The sequence below is a fragment of the Miniopterus natalensis genome, chromosome X (assembly GCF_054644295.1).
Source record: "Miniopterus natalensis isolate mMinNat1 chromosome X, mMinNat1.hap1, whole genome shotgun sequence".
Lineage (NCBI taxonomy): Eukaryota > Metazoa > Chordata > Mammalia > Chiroptera > Miniopteridae > Miniopterus > Miniopterus natalensis.
Window position 1 is genome coordinate 55,578,017 of NC_142103.1, and position 26,069 is coordinate 55,604,085.

The window sequence follows — 26,069 nt, forward strand, 5'->3', positions numbered from 1 at the left end:
TATGGGGAAGTTAGAGAAGAACAAATTTTAACTTGTAACCTTAAAGCTTTGTGAGATTTATATACTTTGGCAAATACATGTTATTTCCTGTGGAAACAACCACAGCAGGTTTCATAAAGGAATATTATGCAGCAAAGAAATTAAAAATTACTTTCTTCAATTAAAATACAACTTTCACAAAAATATTTTATTAACTTGATGAAAATATATGAGTACATTCTATCTTGAGGATAAAAGAAAAAAGTTTGGTGGGGGAGGAATTAATGATCACAGTGTGTTCTGTCATTTCAGCATTCACTGTTGCTAATTTCATTGAAAAGAAAACAACCCCTCCCCCAAAGCACTCTAAAATCTCCAAATGCAAACCAGGCCCATCTGAATGCAAAAAGTTTGAAAAAGCAGTCATATAAGAAAGTGAAAAAGAACACTAGGTATTTTTTGAATAGTTCAAGAAAATAAGTTGAGTTAACCAGCATAATGATCAATAAAATAATACATTTAAGAGCGATTACAGTAAGTTTTAAAATTAAGTTTATACATATTGGCAAATGGTTTTTATAACAAATACTACTGTAACTTGAATTATACTCTGTCACCTCCTATGCATTCTATTCCTGTCTCAATATTTACATCATGGAAACAATTCACTAATTTCTGCTGTTCTTTGAGTAAAACCAAGTGTGATTTATACATGGCAGAAAAAGTTACTATGACCATCACATGGCTAAATTCTAAGTTTACAGAAAAATTGAGATTTTTATGGGCTGACATTTACAAGTAATTACTCTATCAGTGATAATTATAAATTTTTTATTATTCTGCAAATCAATTTTGATATTAAACTCACAGTTTGAAGCATAAACCTGATATTAGCTGGAACATAAATCACAGATACAATTTTTCCCTGACCTAAGCTATAAAACAAGACATCTGGTATGTGTTTTCAGAGGTTTCCACCCTTTCTACAAAAATACACCTTCAGTTGTGAAGCAGACAAACAAATGATATTTGCAGACACAGACAACATATGAAAAGTTAGATTCTGGGTGGATGGGTGGCATGTTAATGGGGCTCTACAGAGGGAGGTGAAAAAGTGTGCAAAAATTATAGTCACATATCAAATAGGATTTCTTTTTCCCCTCTTCTATCACTGGTTTAAGACTGTGGATGTCAAAGCAGGCATACATTTTAAAAGTGGCTTTAAAAGGGTTGACCTTGTATGAAGAAATGATTGTTCTCTTCTCTGGGATAAATGTTTGCCTAAAAAACTTCACTAAAAGCAATAAAAGTAAGGTGATAAATAAAATATTATTCAGTCCCAGGTAATTTTATTTTTAGCACAAAAAATTACAAATAATGCATATATATAGGCATACATTTGTGGGTGAATTAACACAATACATAGCTTTTTTTATTATGTTAAAAATTCAAATTCTAGAAGAATTAGAGTGTGGTGCTCTCATTTATCTTAATTGTGAAGAGAAATAGATATATGCACATACCAATGAAAAGGCTACATATGGGGTGAATTTATAAAGTAAAATATTTTTATCTAAATACTTGTCTTTCCTTATTAATAATGTCTAAATGTAGAAAACCAGATCCTCAAAAATAAGATTAAGAATATTTTATCAGTTATGATTCAGCCACTACATATTCTTTAGATACAGCTTTTCAATTAGCTCTCTTTCCCAAAGTAGAATATAAGAACTCCAGAAGGGAGTTCTAGACACCATCTAAGCCATTTGAAATCTTGAAACACTCCTTACAAGTCATAATTGTGTGTATTTTCAAATGAGGGAAATGAAACATTAAGGGAAATAAATGAGAACAGTGAGGCTGTGAAATGCGTTAGATGTCAAATGAATTCTTTAGGGGATGGAATGGAGGACAAAATGAGAATAACTAAATTAAATGGAAAAAAATCAGGTTCTCAGTTTCAGGTGCAATGCAGAATATCTCAGGTAATGATTTCAATTTTAATCAACTCTTTACAAAGGGCAACCCTGTTATACAGCTGAAATTTTTAACATACTCATTATGGCTTTGCCATACAACAGCATGTTAATAGTCTGTACATTCAAAAGTAATCTTACAAACTTCATTCATATTAAAATCTATGCAGAATTGTTGGCAATACAGTAAGAGTAATATTAAATTCTGTAAACCATGGCATACCACATTTTATATTATGCAAGAGACAATATTTACAAGTCTTCAGGAGTTTAAATATTTTACCCACTAACATAAGTGATAATTTAGCTAAGTGCAGCACAAAACCAGTGGTATTAACTGCATGTCCTTTAAAAGCAGGAAAGAGTAAAACTATTTCTAAAAGCTACCAAAAGCTTACTTATGTCTCTTCAATAAGGGATTACAGAGCATTAAAGTAGCCTAGAAAAATGATGCATATTAGAAACAGCAAGTATGAAAATTATAAGGCAGCATGCTCAGAACAAGTTGTTGCTGTTTTTTTAAACACCAGCATTAATGTTTTATCTTTAATGGCCACTATACATATACACACACGTGTGTGTATTTATTTAAAAAATTGAGAGTGCAAAACACAAGCTTCATTTAACAACAAAAAAAAAGATGTGCAAATTTTCTTAAACCAACACAAATGAAAGAGTGAGGAGACTATTCTACCATTATAAAGAATAAGTTGAACACAGCAAAGGAGACCATATTCATTCCAAAATCATCTACAAGGCACTAAGGGTAGGAAATGACAGGTAACACAGAAGTGACTGAATAAAATTCCTCAGTCAGGTCGGAATATGGGGTATTTTGGTAAGAATTCTATTAGTATTACCTGCAAAATAAAAACAAACAAGAATATATTGACATAATAATTTTCATTTACTATGACTTACATATATCCAAGGAAGCCTATACTCATTTTTCACAAGACTATATTTTTCATGTACTATAAAGTGAAATACATAAAACAGTTATAAAAAGAACTTACCACACATTTTTGTTAGATTGGAAATTAAATCAAACTGGCAAATATAAGTACTTACTGTAGCTAATAGTTTTTATTACTTGATTTAAAATTAACTGTTTAGGTGCAGAAAAATAAACACTATTACATTATTATGTTTTTCCACACCTTTCCCTCTCCCCACCCCCCTTTTAGCAAAGTGGGGTTAAAATTGTGCTATACAGATAGAAAAATACCTTTATCTATATTACATCTATATATTTTTCAATTAAAGCTGCTATTTGGTTGAGTATTTACTATATTTTACAAGTTGTTTGTAAAAAATAATAAAGTGTCCAAATGAATTGATTAAAACATTTTAATTAAAGGTTTGAAAATATCCCCTAGCTGGTTTGGCTCAGTGGTTACAGCATCAGCCCTCGGACTGAAGGGTCTCCAGTTTGATTCTGGTCAAGGGCATGTACCTTGGTTGCAGGCTCAATCCCTGGCCCCAGTTGGGGCGAGTGCGGGAGATAACCAATGGATGCATCTCTTGCATTTCGATGTTTCTCTCTCTCTCTCTCTCTCTCTCTAAAAAGCAATGGAAAAAATATCCTTGGGTGAGGATAAAAAATAAATAAATTGGGACAGAAGCAGTCTCATTACTAAAAAAAAAAAAAAAAAGGGTTGAAAATATAACAATGAAAACCTAAGATACTTACAAACATATATAAATTTAATACATAAATTTATAATAGTAGATTTTAGATTTGTGGTTGTTTGTATATTTCACCCCCCAAAACAATTCAAAGTGGAGAAAGATCCCATAATAATCCTTCTTTAGGAAATGAAATGTTTATTATTAAAAATATATACTGCACATCAGCAACTTGAAGCTTGGATAAATTTCATATTCTTTCTTTGTTAATGATGCTGAACTTATTACATTGGCCATATGTGAATATATGTTTATGATTAAGATTGCATAGTTCAAAAAATATAGAAACTACAGTTTCTTCACTGAAAGTTAAATGTCAGCTAAGAAAAAAAAAAAGCCAAGCAAAGGAATCCAGAATTCAGAACACAGTTCCTATATTAATCAAGTTTTGACAAGATTACAGCTGTGCCCATCACCATATGTAGTGGACTGCACCTATGTTAAAAGATTAAAGTTGTGCAATATTTTCTTTCTTTTTTTTAAACTTAATCATTGCTTTTTTAAAATTTATTTTTTTTATTGTTCAAAATATTACAGATGTTTTCTTTTTTCCCTATTGACCCCTTCCATCCTGCATCCACTCCCTGCCCCAGGCCTCCACCACACTATTGTCTGTGTCCATGGGTTATGCAAATATGCATATAGATTCTTTGGTTAATCTCTTCCCACCCACCCGCTCCACCTTCCCTATAAGATTCATGAGTCTGTTCCAACGTTCCATGTCATTAAATCATTTCTGTTTATCCAGTTTATTATGTTCTTTAGATTCCACGTGTAAGTGAGTTAATGGGATATTTGTCTTTCTCTGCCCGGCTTATTTCACTTAGCGCAATATTTCCTAGATCTAGCCATACTGTCCCAAAGGGTAAGAGATCCTTCTTCTTTACAGCTACATAGAATTCTGTGGTGTATATGTCCCACAGATTTTTTTATCCACTCATTTAATGATGGGCACTTGGGCTGTTTCCAGATCTTAGCTAGTGTAAATAGTGCTGCTATAAACTTAGGGACATATATATTCCTTCAGATTAGTGTTTCAGGATTCTTAGGATATATTCCTAGAAGTGGGATCACTGGGTCAAAAGACAGTTCTATATTTAATTTTTTTTTAATTTTATTTTTGATTAAAATATTACAGATGTCCCTTTTTCTCCCCAATGACCTGTTCCACCCTGTCCCTTCCCCCTCCCCAGTCCCTCTCTCCACCATTGTCCGTGTCCTTGGGTTGAGCATATATGCATATAAATTCTTTGGTTACTCTCTCCCCCTCCACCCACCCGCACTCCACCATCCCTGACATTCGTCAGTCTCATCTATGCTTCCATGTCATTGAATCTATTCTGTTCATTGTTTAAGTTCTTTAGATTCCATGTATAAGCGAGATCATGTGATACTTGTCTTTTGCTGCATGGCTTATTTCACTTAGAATAATATTCTCCAGGTCCATCCATACTGACCCAAAGGGTACAAGATTCTTCTTTACAGCTGCGTAGTATTCTATGGTGTAAATGTCCTACAGCTTTTTTATCCACTCATCTACTGATGGGCACTTGAGCTGTTTCCAGATCTTAGCTATTGTAAACTGTGCTGCTATGAACATTGGGGTACATATATTCTTTCTGATGAATGTTTCAGGATTCTTAGAATACATTCCTAGGAGTGGAATCACTGAGTAAAACAGCAGCTCCATTTTTAATTTTTTGAGGACTCTCCATACTGTTTTCCATAGTGGTTGCACCAGTCTCCATTCCGACCAGCAGTGTACTAGGGTTCCCCTTTCTCCACACCCTCGCCAGCACATGTCATTTGTTGATTTGTTGATGGCAGCCATTCTGACAGGTGTGAAGTGATACCTCATTGTGGTTTTAATTTGCATCTCTCTGATGATTATCGACGTTGACGTTGAGCATTTTCTCATGTGTCTCTTGGCCATCCGTATGTCCTGTTTGGAGAAGTGTCTACTTAAGACCTTTGCCCATTTCTTTTTCTTTTTCTTTCTTTCTTTTATTTTTTTTTAGAAATTCATCATCTTTACACTCAATGAATTAACAGCAGTGGGTTCAGACTAGCCAGGCCCAGGGTTTTGTGGCCCTTGGAGGCAGGCTCAGCTACCACATACACACACAGGGAAATGGGTGAGAAGGCAGGGGAAGGAGTTAACAGATTTGGTCTTGAACTTGGGGGGCTGGGTGGAAAAGTAATGATCCTTGGGGCTTCAGATGAGGATGAGCAGGAAAAAAGCTGTCTGAGGGGCCTGGGTGGGCTGGTACCCCTGGGCTCAGAGCTAAGAGGGAAGAAAAATTAGGCCCCTACCCTGAGGACAAGGCACTTGGCTCAGTCTCCTCCTATCCCACCCCATCCAAGGAAGAGGTGGGGCCCTCATCCCCTCGCTCCTCTCACTGGCCCAGAAGCTGTTCCTGGTTGAGCCTCTGAAAGAAGCTTTTACCCAACTCATAGGTGCTGATCATGATGGCACAGGAGGGGGTGGCCTTGATGATCCGTGGGAGGGAGCCTGCAAAGAGTCCCCTGGTGCCAGACTCGCGGGAATCTTCTGCAGCAGCATCCAGGTGGCATCAGCGTGCAGGGGCGACACTTTCACAGCCTCCACCGCTCCCAGGGCAACCTGGCGCTGAGTCTTCACCACATCAAAGGGTAGAGTCAGGATGGCAGCCACCGTCCCTGAGATGCCTCCAGCCACAAAGCTGATGCCCACTGATGTCTGGTCCTTTGGCTTGAGCCCACTCAGCCAGCTCTTCACTAGCTCATAGTTTAACCAATACAGAGCTGAAAAGGGTACATCCCGAAGAGTAGTAGGGCCCCAGCTCAGCCACAGTGAGCGCCAGCCGCCCTGAGCTACGGTAGCTTGGACACAGGCACCCAACTCCTGGTATGACACATGCAGAGCCTGCAGCTTTGTCCATACCAGCTCTAGGGGGTTGAAAACAGTCACGGTGCCCAAGTGGGCCAGTGCACCAGCCACCATGGGTGCATAGAAGTCAGAGGTCAGGGCTCGGCCACACAGGAAGGCTTTGAGTTGGTCATAGGCCGTTAAGTAGATGGCAGCTGCTGGCACAGTCATCACCAGGGTGGCTGGGAGGCCACTACACAGGGTCCTGGTGCCCTGGTGTCTCACAATCTTCACAAATGCATCCATGGTGCCAGTGAAGCTAGTGGGATCCTGAAACCAGGTGGCACAGCCGGCACCATTTGGGCACAGGTACAGGGGCTCCAGGACACCATTGCAGTACAGGAGACACTTCCCTGTGGGTCGGAGAGAGGAGGGCAATTTTGGCGTAAGAGAAGCTCCAGAGTCTGGAGGGAGGCATCAGCTTGCTGGTCAATGAGGGGCGCTGAGACTTCAGGCGGACCTTCACCACATCCAAGGGGGTCGTGAAGAGGGAGGTGACTACAGCCCCAGCATCTGAGGTCACCATTTGTTGGAGGGGACTAATGCCCCCAGGATCCTGATCAGCCATCTTGTAGCTCCAATTCTGGCTCTAGGATGGTATGTGAGCCGCCTCAGCGCCTGGGGTCAGGCCGCCCCACAGCGGTCCACGACTGGTGCAGGAAAGTGCGTTTGCCTTGCTCCAAGGCTGACCCTTTGCCCATTTCTTAATTGGGTTGTTTGTCTTCCTCTTGCTGAGTACTATGAGTTCTTTGTACACTTTGGAAATTAGCCCCTTATCAGATACATCCTTGGCAAATATGTTTTCCCAGACAGTGGGGTTCCTTTGTATTCTGAGGCTGTTTTCTTTTGCTGTGCAGAAGCTTTTTAGTTTGATGCAGTCTCATATGTTTATTTTTTCTTTTGTTTCTCTTGACCTAGGAGATGTTCATATCAGTGAAAAGTCCACTACGTGGGATGTCTGTGACTTTACTGCCTATGTTTTCTTCCAGGATTTTTATGGTTTAGTGACTTACATTTAAATCTTTTATCCATTTTGAGTTTATTTTTGTGTATGGTGAAAATTGGTCTAGTTTCATTCTTTTGTATGTAGCTGTCCAATTTTCCCAGCACCGCTTATTGAAGAGACTGTCCTTACTCCATTGGATACTCTTACCTCCTTTGTCAAATATTAACTGACCATATGGCATGGGTCTGTTTCTGGAGTCTCTGTTCTGTTCCATTGATCTATATGCCTGTTGTTGCACCAATACCAGGCCGTTTTGATTACAGTGGCTTTGTAATACAGTTTGAAGTCTGGTAATGTGATCCCTCCCACTCTGTTCTTTTTTCTCAAGATGGCTGCAGCTATTTGGTGTCTTTTTTGGTTCCATATAAATTTTCAAAATGTTTGTTCTAGGTCTGTGAAATATGCTGTTGGTATTTTCATAGGAATTGCATTAAAGTTATAAATTGGTTTGGGTAGTATAGACATTTTAATGATATTAATTCTTCCAATCCATGAGCATGGTATATTCTTCCACTTGTTTAAATCTTCCTCTATTTCTTTTTTCAGTGTCATGTAGTTTTCTGAGTACAGGTCTTTTACATCCTTGGTTAAGTTTATTCCTAGGTATCTTATTCTTTTTAATTGCAATGGTAAATGGTATTGCTTTTTTTGTTTCTCTCTCTGAAAGTTCATTGTTGGTGTATAAGAATGCCATTGATTTCTGGATGTTGATTTTGTATCCAGCTATCTTGCCAAATTCATTTATCAAATCTAGTAGTACTTTGATGGAGTCTTTAGGGTTTTCTATGTACAGTATCATGTCATCTGCAAATAATGACATTTTTACTTCCTCCTTTCCAATTTGGATACCTTTTATGTTTTCTTCCTTGCTGATGGCTATGGTGAGGACTTCCAGTACTATGTTGAATAAGAGTGGTGAAAGTGGACATCCCTGTCTTGTTCCTGTTTTTAATGGAAATGGTTTTAGTTTTTGCCCATTGAGTATGATGGTGGCTATAGGTCTGTCATATATGGCCTTTATTATGTTGAGGTATGATCCCTCTTTTCCCACTTTGCTGAGAGTTTTTATAAGTAACGGGTGCTGGATTTTGTCAAATGATTTTTCTGCATCTATTGATATGATCATATGATTTTTGTCCTTCATTTTGTTTATGTGATGTATCTCATTGATTGATTTCGGGATGTTGTACTAGTCTTGCATCCCTGGAATAAATCCCATTTGGTCATGATGTATGATCATTTTAATGTATTGCTGGATCTGGTTTCCTAGTATTTTAGTGAGGATTTTAGCATCTATGTTCATCAAGGATATTGGCCTGTAATTTTCTTTCTTTATAGTATCTTTATCTGGTTTTGGGATTAGTATGATGCTGGCCTCATAAAAAGAGTTTGGGAGTTTTCCCTCCTCTTGAATTTTCTGGAATAGAATAGGTGTTAATTTTTCTTTGAATGTTTGGTAAGACTCGCCTGTAAATCCATCTGGTCCAGGACTTTTGTTTGCTGGGAGGTTTTTGATTACTGCTTCAATTTCATTAGTTGTTATCAGCCTATTCAGGTTTCCTGCCTCTTCTTATTTCAGCTTTGGAAGATTGTATGCTTCTAGGAATTTGTCCATTTCCCCCATGTTGTCCCATTTGTTGGCATATAGTTGCTCATAATATTTTCTTACAATCCTTTGTATTTCTGTTGGATCAGTTGTTATATCACCTCTTTCATTTCTGATTGTATTTATTTGGGTACTGTGTCTCTGTTTCTTAGTGAGTCTGGCTAAAGGAGCACTAATCTTATTTATCTTTTCAAAGAACCAGCTGTTGGTTTCATTGATTTTTTTGTATTTTTTTTTTTAGTCTCTATGTCATTAATCTCTGCTCTGATTTTTATTGTTTCCTTCCTTCTACTTCCTCAGGGATTTTCTTGCTGTTCTCGTTCTAGTTGTTGTGTTAGATGGTTCATTAGGTCTTTTTCTTGTTTCTTGGGATAGGCCTGTAATGCTATGAATTTTCCTCTCAGGACTATTGTTGCCATGTCCCATAGGTTTTGGGTTGTTGTCTGTTCATTTTCGTTACTTTTCATGAAGTGTTTGATTTCTTCCTTGATCTCATTGGTAACCCATTCATTGTTTAATAACATGCTATTTAGCCTCCATGTGCTTGAATATTTTTGAGTTTTTTTAGAGTGGTTGATTTCTAGTTTCATGGCATTGTGATCCGAGAAGATGCTTGATATGATTTCAATCTTCTTATATTTGTAGAGACTTGCCTTGTGCCCTAACAGGTGGTCTATTTTTGAGAATGTTCCATGTGCACTTGAGAAGAATGTGTATTCTGCTGCTTTGGGGTGAAATGTGCTGTAAATGTCAATTAAATCCATTAGGTATAGTGATTCATTTAAGGTCTGAGTTTCCCTGTTGATTTTTTGTCTTGATGATCTGTCCAGTGCTGACAGTGGTGTGTTAAAGTCCCCCACTATGATTGTGTTGTTGTGAATCTCCCCTTTAAAGTCCCTCCCCCCAAAATTTTTTATATATTTAGGTGCTCCTGTATTGGGTGCAGAAATGTTTATAAGGGTTATTTCCTCCTGTTGGATTGATCCCTTTAGTAATATGTAGTGACCTTCCTTGTGTCTTGTTATGGTCTTTATTTTGAAGTCTATTTTGTCAGAAATAAGAATTGCTACTCCAGCTTTCTTTTCCTTTCCATTGGCATGGAATATTTTACTCCATCCCTTCACTTTTAGCCTGTGTGAATCTTTTGCTCTCAGGTGCATCTCTTGTAGACAGCATATATTTGGGTCCTGTTTTCTTATCCATTCAGCTACCCTTCATCTTTTGATTGGACCGTTTATTGCGTTTACATTTAAGGTTACTATTGAAATCAACTTATTTAATGCCATTTTCCCCCTTTATGCTGATGTACCTTTCTCTCACTATTCCTTCTTTTTCTTTAAGCAGTCTTTTTAGCATTTCTTGCAATGCTGGTTTAGTGGTACTGAAGTCCTTTAGTCTTTTGTCTGGGAAGCTTTTTAATTCACCTTCAAATTTAAATAATAGCCTTGCTGGATAAAGCAATCTTGGTTGCATGTTCTTGCTTTTCATTACTTGCAGCACTTCATGCCACTCCCTTCTGCCTGGAAGAGTCTCTGTTGAGAAACCAGCTGTCAGCCTTATGAGGGGTCCCTTGTAGGTCACTGCTTGTCTCTCTCTTGCAGCCCTTAATATTTTCTCTTTGTCCTTGCCATTTGCCATTTAATTATGATGTGTCTTGGAGTAGGTCTCTTTGGGTCCTTCTTGTTTGGAACCCTCTGTGCTTCCTGAACTTTTGTGGCTTTCTCCTTCGCCAGCTTAGGGAAGTTTTCTATAATTATTTTCTCCAACTCGTTCTCTACCCCTTGCTCTCTTTCCTCCCCTTCTGGTTCTCCTATAATGCGAATTTGTTTTGCTCCATGTTGTCCCAAATCTCCCTTAGACTGTCTTCATGCTTTTGAAGTGTTTTATCATTTTGCTGCTCTGATTGTGTGATTTTTTCTACCTTGTCTTCTAAGTCACTTATTCTATCCTCTGCTTCATTGAGCCTCCTTTTAATTCCTTCCAGTGCATTCTTGATATCAGATACAGCATTCTTTATCTCTTTCTGAGTTTTATTTATGGTATGTATCTCTTTTTTCATGTTTTCACTAAGGTCCTCCATCTTAGATGTAGTGTATTCTTAAGTTCCTTGAACATCTTCATCATCCATACTCTGAACTCTATTTCTGATAACTTGCTTAACTCCATCTCATCAAAGTCTTTTTCTGGCGATGTTTCCTTTTTTTTGATTTGGGGGTTGTTTCTTTGTCTCCCCATTTTGGTAGGTCTTACTGTTTGTATCTATATATTAGATATATTTGCTGACCTCCAGTCTTGTGGGATGGGATTTTGTCTTGTGGGTCCAGTGGAGCCCAGAGGTGTGTTTTCCTTACACCTCTGAGCTCTTTGCTCTAGGCATGTCCCTCTTGTGGGTGCCCCTTTTGTGGGTTCTTTATGTTCTCCTGTTGTGGTTGGGTCTAGATTGTTGTTGATCAGTCCTTGGGAGGACCCTCCTCTCAGGTTGGCTAACTGTGTATCAGCCCCAACCTAGATGTGTAAGCTGTTGTACGGGTGCTGGCAAGGCAGGACAATACACAGCTAAATTTCCAGAAACAAGAGGTATGTTACAAAATATCTTGACAGTCACAATGAAAACAACCCACGTGAAAATAGTACTGGGAGAGTGAAGGGAGAACACACACACACACACATGAAAAAAAATGCTTATAAAAAAAGAAAGAGAGAAAGAAAAGTAATGCTTAGAGAGAGAGGGAAGTATATTATTGTTAATACTGGGGAAAATTTGGAAAATAATAATAAACTAAAATGTAAAAGATAGAGAAGCTACTGGGAGATAACAGCAGAGAAAAGATTCTGAAAAAAGGGCCAGCAAAAAATTAAGGGAGAGAATAGGAATAGGATAATAGTTGAAAATGAGAAATCAAAAATACAATAACAAGAATAAGAGCAACTAACAATCGAACAGGACTACAGAAGGGAGCATAATGAAAGAATGAAAGAAAAGTAGAAAAAGAAAAAAGAAAAAGAGGGAAAACATTATGCCAATGGATTGAGAGGAGGGAGAGAGATAAATCCCAGGCAGGGAGGGAGTCTGGTAAGAGATTGGGGGGAATCTATAGAGGAAAGCAGTAAACTTGGTTATAATGATAAAGTCCCAGTCATTAAGCAGGGATATCAAGAAAGTCTTGATATTAGAAGCAAGGATAGAACAAAATAAAGCAAATAACCAAACCAAAACTAAAAACAAGCTAGGCAAGACAAAATTCTTTTATAAAAAAAAGAAAAACAAATTTAGTTAAAAAATGTTTTAAAAAAATTATTTTAAAATTTCAAGAACAAAAAACAAATTTTCTCCCCTTTCTCTTCTTGCTAAGGAAAAAAGAGGAAAAATAAACAAACCCACAAACAAAAAACAAACAAAAAAACTGAAAAACCAAAAAAACCCCAAAACCAAACCAAACAAAAAAACAGCAGAAAAAAAGGTAGTCAATCAAGTGAGTTTTTTCTGTGTAATTCATGTTGTCTGAGGGTCACTGTTTCGTGAGCTGATTTCAGTTCTCCTGGGAGGCACTTGTGTATAAGCCAATGTGAGGAGCAGTTTAGGTTTGGCTCTGGTGTCCTTAGGTAGATGGTTGATCTGAGGCTCGCTGTGGACCACCTCCTCTTGTCAGCTATTTTGCAACCTTGTAGTTGCCTGGTCTTACTCCAGAGTCTTCTGAAGAGTCTTTAAGGTGCAGGGTGGCTAGTGTAGCCCAGGGAATCACTCCCCTTAGAGGTGTCGCTGTCAGGTGATCACTCTGTGGGAGTTAGTCTCTTCTCCACCGCCAGCTCTTCAGTCCCTAGCCTGTCCTCTGATTCTAGTTCCCCAGGTTCTGTCCTGCTGCAGCTTCAGATTGATTTGAACCAGTTGCCTTTTCTGTATGGGCCGTTTTGGCAGCCTGGGCTCAGTGGGTTCGACTTAGAACACATTCTGGTGAGCCTTTTGTCTGCTCAGGCCCTAGCAGGGGTTTTCAGTGTTTCCTCCAGTTCCCAAACAATGGTCCCCGAGAGTCTTATTCTTGTAAAGTCCTCTGTGAGCTGCTCTCCCTTTCCCCTCAGGACTGTGCCCTGCAACATTTCTGGGGCTTCAGTGAGCGGGACCGGCCCCTTTCCTGTTGGGGGCGATGCTCCCGGCTGCAGAAGGGGCCGGCAGGCTCCGCCCTTCCCTGTTCAGTTCTGGTTGGCTGGTCACACCAGGCCGGCCCCTCAGACCATCTACTGTGCCGACCCCAATCCCAGCCTCTGCTGGTCTGTCCATGCGGTGCATGCCAGGAAGGTGGGAACCAGTTCCGCGTTCAAACTTGCAAAGGCACAAAGCAACACACAGGCAGAAAGTCTGCCCTGCAAGGTCCCGCTGCCCTTGCTCCTAGGCACCCAGCGGGAGGGGACCCAAAGTCAGCTCCAAGCAGCTTCCCGCATCTCTGGTCTCAGGAAAGCTGGAATGGCTTCATGTGCGAATGCAGCACCCCTCAGGGCTGGTCACAGGTCGCAGCCTCTCGGCACCAGGTGCTCAGGGCAGGAGGGCTCCTCCCCTCCCCCACGGCATGCAGATTCAGCGCTTTCTGGGGCTCAACACAATGCCCCACAGGGAGGCAGAGAGTCCCTGTGTGCGGTTGCTCAGTGCAGTCCTTTGGTCCCTTACCACTTGGGTGCCATAGACCTTGCGACAGCCTTTCCTATGGTCGGCACCCGAGCACCAGACGCTGGTCGCAGCCACCACTAGAGGCTTTTTTTCCTAGGAAGGCACCGCCCACCATTAGAGGCTTTGTTTCCTAGGAAGGCACCTTCCCCTCCAGGACTCACCGCTCCCCTGGGTCCCTCTGTTCTGTGCGTGGGGTGCTCTTTCCTCTCTTGTTGTGCCGGGTGTGAGATACCCTCTTTTGGATGCCATCCATACTCCTGAGGGGAAGGAGCTTTGCAGCCTCCAAGGCTCCGTGCTCAGAGCCAAGCACAGGCTTCAGTGGGGGACTCCTCTTCCTACTCCCCCCCCCTTACCAGACTCTGTGATGTTTCTTCAGTGCTCCCCAGTCACACTCCGTCCACTTAGGTATGTTTCTCTGGTTTTTTCAAGCTGGTTACATAGGATTTTAGGAGGAAATCGAGTCCATGGCTGGGAACAGGGGCGCTCTGCTGCTTCTCACAGTGCCGCCATCTTCCGATCTATATATTTAATTTTTTGAGGAACCTCCATACTGCTTTCCATAGTGGCTGCGCCAGACTGGATTCCCACAAGTAGTGTACTAGGTTTCCCCTTTCTCCACATCCTTGTCAGCATATGTCATTTGCTGATTTGTTGATGCTGGCCATTCTGACAGGTGTGAAGTGATACCTCATTGTGGTTTTAATTTGCATCTCTCTGATGATTAGCGATGTGGAGTATTTTCTCATGTGTCTCTTGACCATCCGTATGTCCTCTTTGGAGAAGTGTCTATTTAGGTAACTTGCCCATTTTTTAACTGGATTGTTTGTCTTCCTCTTCTTCAATTGTATGAGTTCTTTGTACACTTTGGAAACTAGCCCCTTATCAGATAAAACCTTGGCAAATATGTTCTAAAATACCATGAGGTTTCTTTGTATTTTGAGGCTGATTTCTTTTGCTGTGCAAAAGCTTTTTAGTTTGAAGTAGTCCCATTTGTTTATTTTTTCTTTAGTTTCTCTTCCCCTTGGAAACCTATAGGTGAAAATTCCACTACGTGAGATGTCCATGACTTTACTGCCCATGTTTTCTTCTGGGATTTTTATAGTTTCACAACTTACATTTAAGTCTTTTATCCATTTTGAATTTATTCTTGTGTTTGGAGTAAATTGGTGATCTAGTTTAATTTTTTTGCATGTACCCGTCCAATTTTCCCAACACCATTTATTGAAGGCACTGTCTTTACTCCATTGTATGCTCTTGCATCCTGTGTCAAATATTAAATCACCATAAGTATGTGAGTCTATTTCAGGTGTCTCTGTTCCATTCCACTGATCTATATTTCTGCGGTTGTACCAATACCAGGCTGTTTTGATTACAATGGCTTTGTAGTATAGTTTGATATCCGGTAAAGTCATTCCTCCAACTCTGTTCTTTCTCACGATTTGTGGAGCTATTCAAGGTCTTTTTTGGTTCCAAATAAATTTTTGGAATATTTATTCTAACTCTGTGAAATATGGTGTTGGTATTTTACTAGGAATTGCATTGAAACCAAAATTACTTTGAGTAGTATTTACATTTTAATGATATTAGTTCTACCATTCCATGAATATGGTGTATTCTTCCACTCATTTATATCTTCCTCTATGTCTTTTTTCAGTGTCCTGTAGTTTTTTCAGTACAGGTCACTTATATCTTTGGTTAAGTTTATTCCTAGGTATCTTATTTTTTTAATTGCAATGGTAAATGCTAAATGGTATTTTAAAAAATTTTTCTCTTTTTTGAGTTCATTATAATGTAGTTGATTTTAGGATGTTAATTTTGCATCCAGCTACTTTGCCAAATCCAATTATCAAGTCTAGTAGTGCTTTGGTGGAGTCTTTAGATTTCTATGTACAATATCATGTCCTCTGCAAATAATGAGAGTTTTACTTCATCCTTTAGAATTCGGATACCTTTTATGTTTTCTATCTGAAGGCTGTGGCAAAGAATTCCAGTACTATGCTGAATAAGAATGGTGAAAGTTGACACCCCTGTCTTATTCCTGTTTTTAAGGGAAATGGTTTTAGTTTTTGACCAATGAGTATGATTTTGGCTGTAGGTGTATCACATATGGCCTTTATTATGTTGAAGTATGATCCCTCTATTTCCACTTTGTTGCGTGTTTTTATCAGAAATGGGTGCTGGATTTTGTCAAATTCTTTTTTGCATGTATTGATATGATCATATGATTTTTATCCTTCATTTGGCTTATGTGGTGTGTCACATTTACTGATTTGCAAATATATCAGTGTGGCATCCCTGGAATAAATCCCAGTTGGTCGTGGTGTATCTTTTTAAAGTATTGCTAGATTCCATTTGCAAGTAATTTATTGAGGATTTTAGCATCTATGCTCATCAGGAATATTGGCCTTTAATTTTTTTTCTTTGTAGTGTCTTTATCTGGTTTAGGAATTAGGATGATGCTAGCCTCATAAGAAGCTTTGGAGTTTTCCCTCTGCTTGAATTTTCTGGAATAGCCTGAGCAGGATACATGTTAATTCTTCTTTTAATGTTTGGTGAAACTCGTCTGTAAGTCCATCTGGTCCTGGACTTTTGTTTGCTGGGAGTTTTTTGATTACTGCTTCAATTTCATTAGTTGTTATCAGCCTATTCAGGTTTTCTGCCTCTTCCTGATTTAGCTTTGGAAGGTTGTGTGCGTCTACGAATTTGTCAATTTCACCCAGGTTGTTCAGTCTGTTGGCATATAGTTGATCCTTTGTATTTCTGTTGTGTTGGTTTGTTATATCGCCTCTTTCATTTCTGATTTTATTTATTTGGTCCTCTCCATTTTTCTGTGAGTCTGGTTAAAGGTTCATGAATCTTACTTATCTTTTCAGAGAACCAGCTCTTGGTTTCATTCATATTTTGTATTGCTTATTTTAGTCTCTATGTCATTAATTTCTCCTCTGGTCTTTGTTATTTTCTTCCTTCTACTTCCTTGCAGTTTTTATTGCTGTTCCCTTTCTAATACTTTTAGTTGTTGTGTTAGATGGTTTATTAGAGCTTTTTCTTATTTCTGGAAATATGCTAGAAATGCTATGAACTTTTACCTGAGAACTGCTTTCACCGTGTACCATAAATTTTGGGTTGTTTTTTCATTTTCATTTTTTTTTTGAGGCTGCTTTTGACTTCTTCCCTGACCTCATTGGTAACCCTTTCATTGTTCAATAACATGCTATTTAGCCTCCATGTGTTTGAATATTTTTGAGGTTTTTTAAAATAGTGGTTAATATAGTGATTTTATAGTGATTCACTAGTTTCATGGCACTGTGATGCTAGAAGATGCTTGATATGATTTCAGTCTTCTTCAACTTGTAGAGGCTTGCTTTGTGCCTTAACCTGTGGTCTGTTTTTGAGAATGTTCCATGTGTACTTGAGCAGAATGTGTATTCTGCTGTTTTGGGATGAAATGTTCTGTAAATGCCAATTAAATCCATTAGAACTTGTGTGTCATTTAAGGTCTCTATTTCCCTGTTGACTTTTTGTCTTAATGATCTGTCCAATGATGATAATGGGGTGTTAAATTCCCCCACTATGACTGTGTTGCTGTCAATCTTCCCCTTGAAGTCCACCAAGAAATTTTTTATATATTTAGGTTCTCCTATTTTGGGTGCATATATATTTATAGAGGTTATTTCCTCCTGCTGGAATGATCCCTTCAGTATTATGTAGTCACCTTCTTTTTCTCTTGTTGTGGTCTTTATTTTGAGGTCTATTTTGTTAAAAATAAGTATTGCTTCTCCAGCTTTTTGTTTGTTTGTTTCCATGTGTATGGAATATTTTTTTCCATTACTTCACTTTCAGCCTATATGAATCTTTTGTTCTCAACAGATCTCTTGTAGACATAATATATTTTGATCCTGTTTTCTTATCCATTCAGGTACCCTATGTCTTTTGATTGGAGCATTTAACCCATTTACATTTAAGGTTATTATTGATATATACTTACTTATTGCCATGTTTTACGTTTATGCTGATGTACCATTCTCTTAATATTCCTTCTTCTTAAAGCAGTTCTTTTAGCATTTCTTGCAATGCAGATTTAATAGTACTGAACTCCTTTAGCCTTTTGTCTGGAAAGCTCTTTATTTCACTTTCAACTTTAAATGATAGCCTTGCTGGATAAAGGAATCTTGATTCCATGTTCTTGCTTTTCATTACTTTAAGAACTTCATGCCAATCCCTTCTGGCCTGAAGTGTTTCTGTTGAGAAATCTGCTGTCAGCCTTATGGCGTCTCCCTTGCAGGTCATTCCTTTTCTCTCTGTTAATATTCTCTCTTTTTCCTTAACATTTGTCATTTTAATTATGATGTGTTTTGGAGTAGGTCTCTTTGGGTTCCTCTTGTTTGGAACCCTCTGTGCTTCCTGAACCTGTGTGGCTTTCTCCTTTACCTGCTTAGGGAAGTTTTCTGTCATTATTTCTTCCACTAGGTTCTCTATCACTTGCTCCTTCCTCTTCTTCTGGAACCCCTGTGATGCGAATGTTGTTTCACTACATGGTGTTCTAAAGTTCCCTTAAAGTGTCCTCATGATTTTTAAGCGTTTTCTGGTTTTGCTATTCCAATTGAGTGTTTTTTTTTAACCTTATCTTATAATTCACTTATTCTATCCTCTGCTTCAGTAAGCCTGCTGTTAATTTCTTCTAGCATACTCTTGATATTAGATATAGTATTCTTCATTTCTGCCTGGTTCTTATTTATCATATCTATATATTTTTTCATGCTGATGAAGATTTCACTAAGTTCCTGGACCTTCCCATTAAGTTTCTTGTGGTTCTCAGTAGTTTCCTTAAACATCTTGATAACCATTACTCTGATCTCTATTTCTGATAACTTGCTTAATTCCACCCAATCAAGGTCTTTTTCTGGTAATTTTTCCTTTTCTTTAGTTTGGAGGTTGTTTCTTTTCTCCTCATTTTAGTAACTCTTAGTGTTTGTATCTGTCTATTAGGTATATGTGCTGTCTCCCAGTCTTGTGGGGTGGGGTTTTGTAGTTTATATCCAGTGGGACCCAGAGGTGTGCTTTCCTTATACATCTGAGCTATATACTCTAGGCATGTCTCTTTTGTGGGTGTTCCTTTTGTGGGTTCTTTGGCTCTCCTGTTCTGATTAGGTCTATATTGTTGTTGACTCATTCATGGGAGGACCCTCCTCTCAGGTTGGCTAACTGAGGCTCAGCCACAATCATGTTGTGTGAGTTATTTTACAGGAATCATTGCTTTTTTTAGAAGAGTTTATTGATTTTTTGAGAAAGAGGAAGGGAGAAAAGAGAAAGCACTGATGTGAAAGCATAACATTGATCAGCTCTCTCTTGCCCACCTTCTACTGGGAATTGAGCCCACAATGCAGGCATGTGCCTTGATGGGTAATTAAACTAGAAACCTTTTGGTGCACTGGAGGATGCCCAACCAACTGAGCCACACCAACCAGGACAGTTGTGCAATATTTCCACCTGAGCACACTAGCTGAGATTTTTTAAAAAGATCTGAATAATTGCTACCTTTCAAGATATTTTATGTTGGCTACACATCTAAAGAAGGTACAAAAAACCTCTATGTTCCAACTGATAAAAGTTCTGGCTGAGGAGAAAATAGATAGAAAGGTGATTTGACAAATGATAAATATAGTAAAATGTAACAATTAAGATGGGATCCGAAAAAGTTAAATTAGAAAACAACTGCATACTTACATATTCCATCATATTGCTAGTTTCACATTTTCTTTTAGTCAACTTCCAGTGTAAAGCAAGCTAAGAAAGTACAGTTTGTTAAGAATTTGATTCAATTTATAATAAATATCACCTATATATTTGAATAAATCCCTGAAAACAATCCATGAATAAGTACAAGTTCCACAACATAGAATTTAAAAATACCTCATAAAGAATATACATTGAAAAATGAGTATTAGTTCTCTAATCCATTCTCTCGTGGCTTAAAATATCCTCATTTTAAAAAAAATTAATACTAACATAAATATATAAATGGGGCATTTCTTTGCTTAAACTTCTTACCTTGTGATATAATCTGTTATTTTCCCATTCTAATAACTTCTGAATTGATCTTCTGGTCTAAAAGGAAGAATCAAAACTTTGTTACAAGATGACATGAAGAACTTTTTTTTGAAAAGATCTTTTCAAAAAATATGAGTTTATTAATTTCAGAGAGAGAAAGGGAGAGGGAGCGAGACATAGAAACTTCAATGATGAGAGAGTCATTAATCAGCTGCCTCCTGCATGCCCCCTACTGGGCATTGAGCCTGCAACCTGGGCATGTGCCCTGACCAAGAATTGAACCTCGATCTCCTGGATCATAGGTTGATGTTTAACCTCTGAGCCACACTGGTCGGCTGACTTGAGGAACTTTATAAACTCGATGTATCTATATTTTTCTGCTTACTTGTAAGATCCCATTATTTTCTCCTCTGTTTATCTATTGGTAATCAGTAAAAAACAATTTAACTGACAGAAACTCCCAAAAAAAGAGCAATATTTTGGGTAGTTATTATAGTATTATAATAAAATCTCTTTCTCTCCCTCCTTCATATATACATACACATACACACTCCCATATGTGAGATTTTAATATATTCATTTCAAAATGAAATATGTACAAAGTACTCCATGTTGTGAGCCCATTCACAGAATTACTGTGAAAACATTACTAATACTGCCAGAAGTCTGTTTATGAATCTAATCTATATTTTCATATACTTTTCTACAGGGTTACTTTTTAAATATATGTATAATATGTCAAGCTAATCTGATTTCTCACCAAAAATTTTCCTATCATAGCTCCTAGCACAATGCCTGGCCTGCAGTAGTCGGTCAAGATCTACAGGTTCAATAAAGGAAGCCAACATATATCGGAATTTCCACTGAGAAGAACATGTTAAAAATAGTCAGTGAGAAATCTTGTATTTAGAGGGACAAATATAAACAAGACAAGTGGCACTGCAGTAAACAGAGGACAGAGGTTGAGTTTCTCCATTTGGAGTGCCTATGTTTTGTAGGGAGTAAGAAAAGTTTGCAAAACCTTTAAAACATTACAGTAAAATATTACTGAGCATTTTTATTCTTATTTGAAGAGTTTTGTAAGGTTTCTGATAAAAAGGTTAGTGGGCATGGTTACAGTTTAAAACTGCTCTTTAAAATTAAATGATTTACAAATCAGACTATATTTGAAATGGTTTCCAAAGCACCAACAGAAGAAACTATTCTACCTGTTCAACTACATAAGTTAACAGCCAATGGAAATTATATTCAGCTCATTTACAGTGGGCCAGATCAGCAACAATACCAGCTAGAGTTTTCTGTGAGGACAAAACAAAATCAGAGAGTTAGCTAAGAAAGAGATTGAATTAGTAATTATAAATCTTTCCACAAAGAAAAACCCAGCATCAGATGGCTTCAATGATGAATTTTACCAAACAGTTAAAGAAAAAAATAATACCATAAATATAAACACAAAATTCTCAACAGAATACTAGCAAGCTGAATCTATACCAACATACGAAAAATATTATATATCAGGACCAAGTGGGATTTATGCCAGTAACACAAAAATAAGGTGATAGTACATTATATTAATAGGATAAAGTACCCTGGCCAGTGTAGCTCAGTTGGTTGGGCATTGACCTATGCAGAAAAAGGTTGCCCAACGTTCAATTCCAAGTCAGAGCACATGCCCGGGTTTTGCATTTGATCCCCTGTAGGGAGCATGCAGGAGGCAGCCGATTGATGTTTTTCTCCCTCTCCCTTCCTCCCTCTGAAATCAATAAAAATATTTTTTTAAAAAGAAAATATGACCAATTCCATTCACAATGTAATTAAGAATAAAATATTTAGGACTAAATTTTACTAAAGAAGTGAAAAATTTGTAAACTAATTTAAAAAAATTGCTAAGATAAATTAAAGAATATGTAAATAAATGGAAAGATATCCTGTTTATGAATTAGAAGACTCATATTATAACATTTACAACAAATGGTGCTGACACAATTGGATATCCAAAAGAATAATGATAACTTGAAACTCTATCTCATTCCATGCACAAAAATTAACTCAAAATGGATCAAAGACCTAATTGTAAGAGGTGAAACTTTATAACAACTAGAAAACAGAGGAGTAAATCTCTGTGTTAAGTTAGGCAAAGCCGTCTTAAATATGGTGCAAAAAGTTGAAGAAAATTTTTAAAGTAATAAACTTGATTTAATCAAAATTAAAAACTTTTGTGTGTCAAAGACACCATCAAAAAAGTGAAAGGCAAATGGCCATGTGAAGTACTTAGGGAAATATCTCCCCTGGAGAGCAACTGTTAAGCTGGTCAGCATTAGCAAGGGCAATCATTCAAATATTCTTCAGATTGATCAAAGGGCTTACAATAGATTGATTAGTATTTATTCTACAAAATCTATGGAAAATAGGTAAGAACAGTAGGAGGCCTTGATATTAAAGCTAGGCATTATACCCATATCTCTACCACTCTGCCTTGTGGAAGAACTGTTTTAGCAAATTTGGGAGCTGAGTGGCAGGCAGTCCCCATATCTCCAAGTTCCCTGGAGTCAAACAGCTCTTCTGGATAGTTTTGTCAGATGGTGAAAATAGGAAGATCCTATTTTCCACAGCTCTGTGTTGCAGAAGGCTTATATTAAGTGAGTGGTAGCATCAGGCCACCACCCATTTCCCTACCCCCAACTTCTGTAAAATAGGCAAGAAAGTTGATGAAGAGTGCAATCCCCTTTCTGGCACACTTTTGTGTTGTGAGAGCGCTGATATACTTGGCTTGAAAACTGAGTGGCATTTCCCATCTTCCCAGCTTTCCAGTGAAGACATATTCTGGGTAGATTTGACAGATGGTGAATGTTAGCAGATCCCACCTTCCCTGTGTCTGGGCTAAAAACAAATCCACAGCTAACATCATATTAAATTGTGAAAGACTGAAATATTTTCCTTTAAGACAGAAAGAAGACAGTGATGCTCATGTTTGCCACTTCTATTCAACATATCACTGGAAAATCTAGACAGGGCAATTAGATAAGAAATAAAATGCATCCACATCATAAAGAAAGAGGTAAAATCATCTCTGTTTACAAGTGATATTATCTTCTGAGTGGAAAACCCTAAAGAATTCACAAAAAAATCTGTTAGAGCGAACAAACAAATTTAGCAATGTTTCAGGATACAAAATCAACAAGCAAAATTCAGTTGCATTTATATTATAGTAAGCAATTCAGCAAAGAAATTAAGAAAACAGTTACATTTATAATAGCATCAAAAGAATAAAATACTTAATAATAAACTTAAGTAAGCAGGTAAAAGACCTGTACACAGAAAACTGTAAAAAAAACTGATGAAAGAAATTAAAGTACGAAATAAATGCAAAGACATCCTGTATTCATGGATTGGAAGACTTAATATTAAGATGAGAATATTATGCAAAATGATCTGTGGAGTCAATGTAATCCTTATCAAAATTCCAGTGACTTTTTTTGTAGAACGAGGAAAATTCATCCTAAAATTTACATGGAACCTCAAGAGACCCCTGTTAGCCAAAATTATCTTAAAAATGAAGAGCAAATTTTCTTATTTGTTCACATTTCCTGATTTCAAAGGTTACTACAAAGCAGCAGTAACCAAAAAAATATGGACTAGCATAAAGACAGACGCACAGACCAATGGAATAGAATAAAGTCCAGAAATAAACCTTCAAATATATGATCAACTGATTTTCAATAAGAATGCCATCCATTCAATGGGGAAAAAGGACAGTCTTTCCAATAAATGTTCCAAAGAAAACCAGCTCTTCATCTGCACAATAATTAAGTTGAATTTTAACAAAAATTGACTTAAAATGGTTAAAAGTACAAAACATAAGTGCAAAAACTGTAAAAGTCTTAGAAGAAAATAGGAAACAGTCCTCACAACATTAGATTTTGCAATAATTTCTTAGATATGACACTATAAAGCACAGGCAAAAAAGGGGAAATAGTTTAATTAGATCTAATCAAAATTAACAACTTTTATGCATCAAATGACACTATCAAGAGAGTGAAAAGACATCTACTGAAGCAGAGAAAACATTTGCAAAGCATATATCTGATAATGGATTAATAAGAATTTATAAAAACTCCCACAACTCAAGAATAAACAACCTAGGTACAAAATGGGCAAACTACTTGATACACAAATGACCAATAAGGAAATGTAAAAATGCTTACCACCACTAGTCATTAGGGAAATGTAAATCAAAAGCACAATTTGATACTACTTCACACCCATTAGGGTGGCTATTATCAATAAAATGAAAAATAATGAATGTTGGTGAGGATCTGGAGAAATTGAAATCCTTGTGCATTGCTGATGGGAATGTAAAATGGTGTTCCTCCAATAAAAAATGGTTTATTGGCTCCTCCAAAAGCTAAACAATTACCATATGACCTAGAAATTCTGCACTTAGTTATATACCCAATGGAATTAAAAGAAGGAACTTGAACAGATACTTGTATGGCAATGGTGAATGCAGTATTATTTACAATAACCAAAAGTTGGAAAGAATTCAGGTGTCCATCAAAGAAGAGTAGATAAACAAAATATTGTGTATATATAGAATGGACTGTTATTCAGACATAAAAAGGAATGAAGTTATGAAATGTACTATGACATGGATGAACCTGGAAGACATTGTGATAAGAGAAATAGGCTAAGAGAAATAATGCCAGGACAAATATGAAATTAGTCTGCTTGTATGAGATATCTGGGATAGGCAAATTTGTAGAAACAGAATGTAGATTACAGGTTACCAGAGTCTGGGAGGAGGGGAAATGAGAAGTTATTACTTATAATGGCTACAGCGTTTTTGTTGGGATAATGGAAAAGATTAAAAAATAAGCAGTGGTAATGGTTACAGAGCATTGCAAGTATAATTAATGCCACTGAATAGTACACTTAAAGATGATTAAAATGGTACATTTTATGTTATGTATATTTTACCACAATAAAAAAATAAAAAATACAGTGTCCACAGTAGAAACCAAGAAAGGATGTCATCAGCTGACCAAAAAATATGGAATTTCTACATGACAGATAGATGGCCCCACCCTCAAATGAAAGAAATTAACTCTAAAAAATTAAAGGCTAATTGCAGAATGTGTTATTGGAAAAGAAGCAAAGATGGAACAGAAGTAACTTTAAAAGTGCATAGCAAGGAGGACATATGTATCAAAAAAGGAATACAGATTCTCCCAACAAAGGAGCATACTATGTCATGCTATGACCAGAATAAAAAAGAATTAAAGGAAATTATGATGTCAATGTCTCATTAAGTAGGGAATATCTACAAGGAGATAGAAATTATTAAAAAGAATCAAATGAAATTCTGGAGTTGAGAAGTATAATAAGTGAAAACAAGAAATTCAGTATAAGGGCACCAGAGTATATTTGACTTGGAAGAAAAATCAATGAATTTGTAGATAGACCAAAAGATATTATGCTATATCAAGAGCACAAAGAGATCAGAAATGTTGGATATCATTGAGTGTACCAACATGCATATATTGAGAGTAGGGGACAAAGATAAGAGAAATAATAAAGTAGAAGGAATATTTAATGAAACAATGGCTGAAAACTTCCCAAATTTAATGAAATATATTTATCTACACATCCAGAAAGTTCAAGAAGCTCCAAGTAGGACAAACACTAAACGATTCATAGCAGACACATCACAGTAAAATGTTGAAAGCCACAAAAAATTAAAAAATCTTGAAAACAGAAAGATGTAAAACAGTAATCACAAGAAATCTACAATAAGATGAATTGTTGATTTCTCAGTAGAAAAAATGTAGGGTAAAGATAGTGGAATGATAAATTGAAAGTGATAACAGAAAAAAGTCTGTCAACCAAGAATCCTATATGCATCAAATTAACTTTAAAAATGAAGATAATTCATTAGGCATGTAAGGAGCTTGAAAGTTGTCTCTCCTACCCACACATCAAGAAAAAGAAACCTGAACCTGAAAATCAACAACTTCTCTCAGATTTGTGAGAGAAGTGAGGTCATAGAAGACACCAGTGACCTCCTAAATTAAAGAGCTAGACAGATGGATACAAAGAAACACATCTTACCAGAGCAGAAATGCAGGAAAGGAAAAACTCAGTGAGAACCAAGACGAGGGAAGCAGAACCTGAACTTTAACTTAACTGCTGGAAATTCA

The 26,069-nt window shown here is 37.2% G+C and overlaps 1 long non-coding RNA gene and 1 pseudogene across 1 annotated transcript; both read right to left on the reverse strand.

Moving 5' to 3' along the window:
* Window positions 1–1,308: 1,308 nt before the first annotated feature.
* Window positions 1,309–19,995, reverse strand: LOC148090497 (uncharacterized). Its single transcript, XR_015716453.1, has 3 exons — window positions 19,873–19,995; window positions 19,549–19,608; window positions 1,309–2,815 (listed from the first exon to the last, which is right to left on the reverse strand). It is a non-coding gene; the product is annotated as an uncharacterized LOC148090497 (long non-coding RNA).
* On the reverse strand, window positions 5,670–7,325 carry LOC107543036 (mitochondrial glutathione transporter SLC25A39 pseudogene; annotated as a pseudogene).
* Window positions 19,996–26,069: the final 6,074 nt, after the last annotated feature.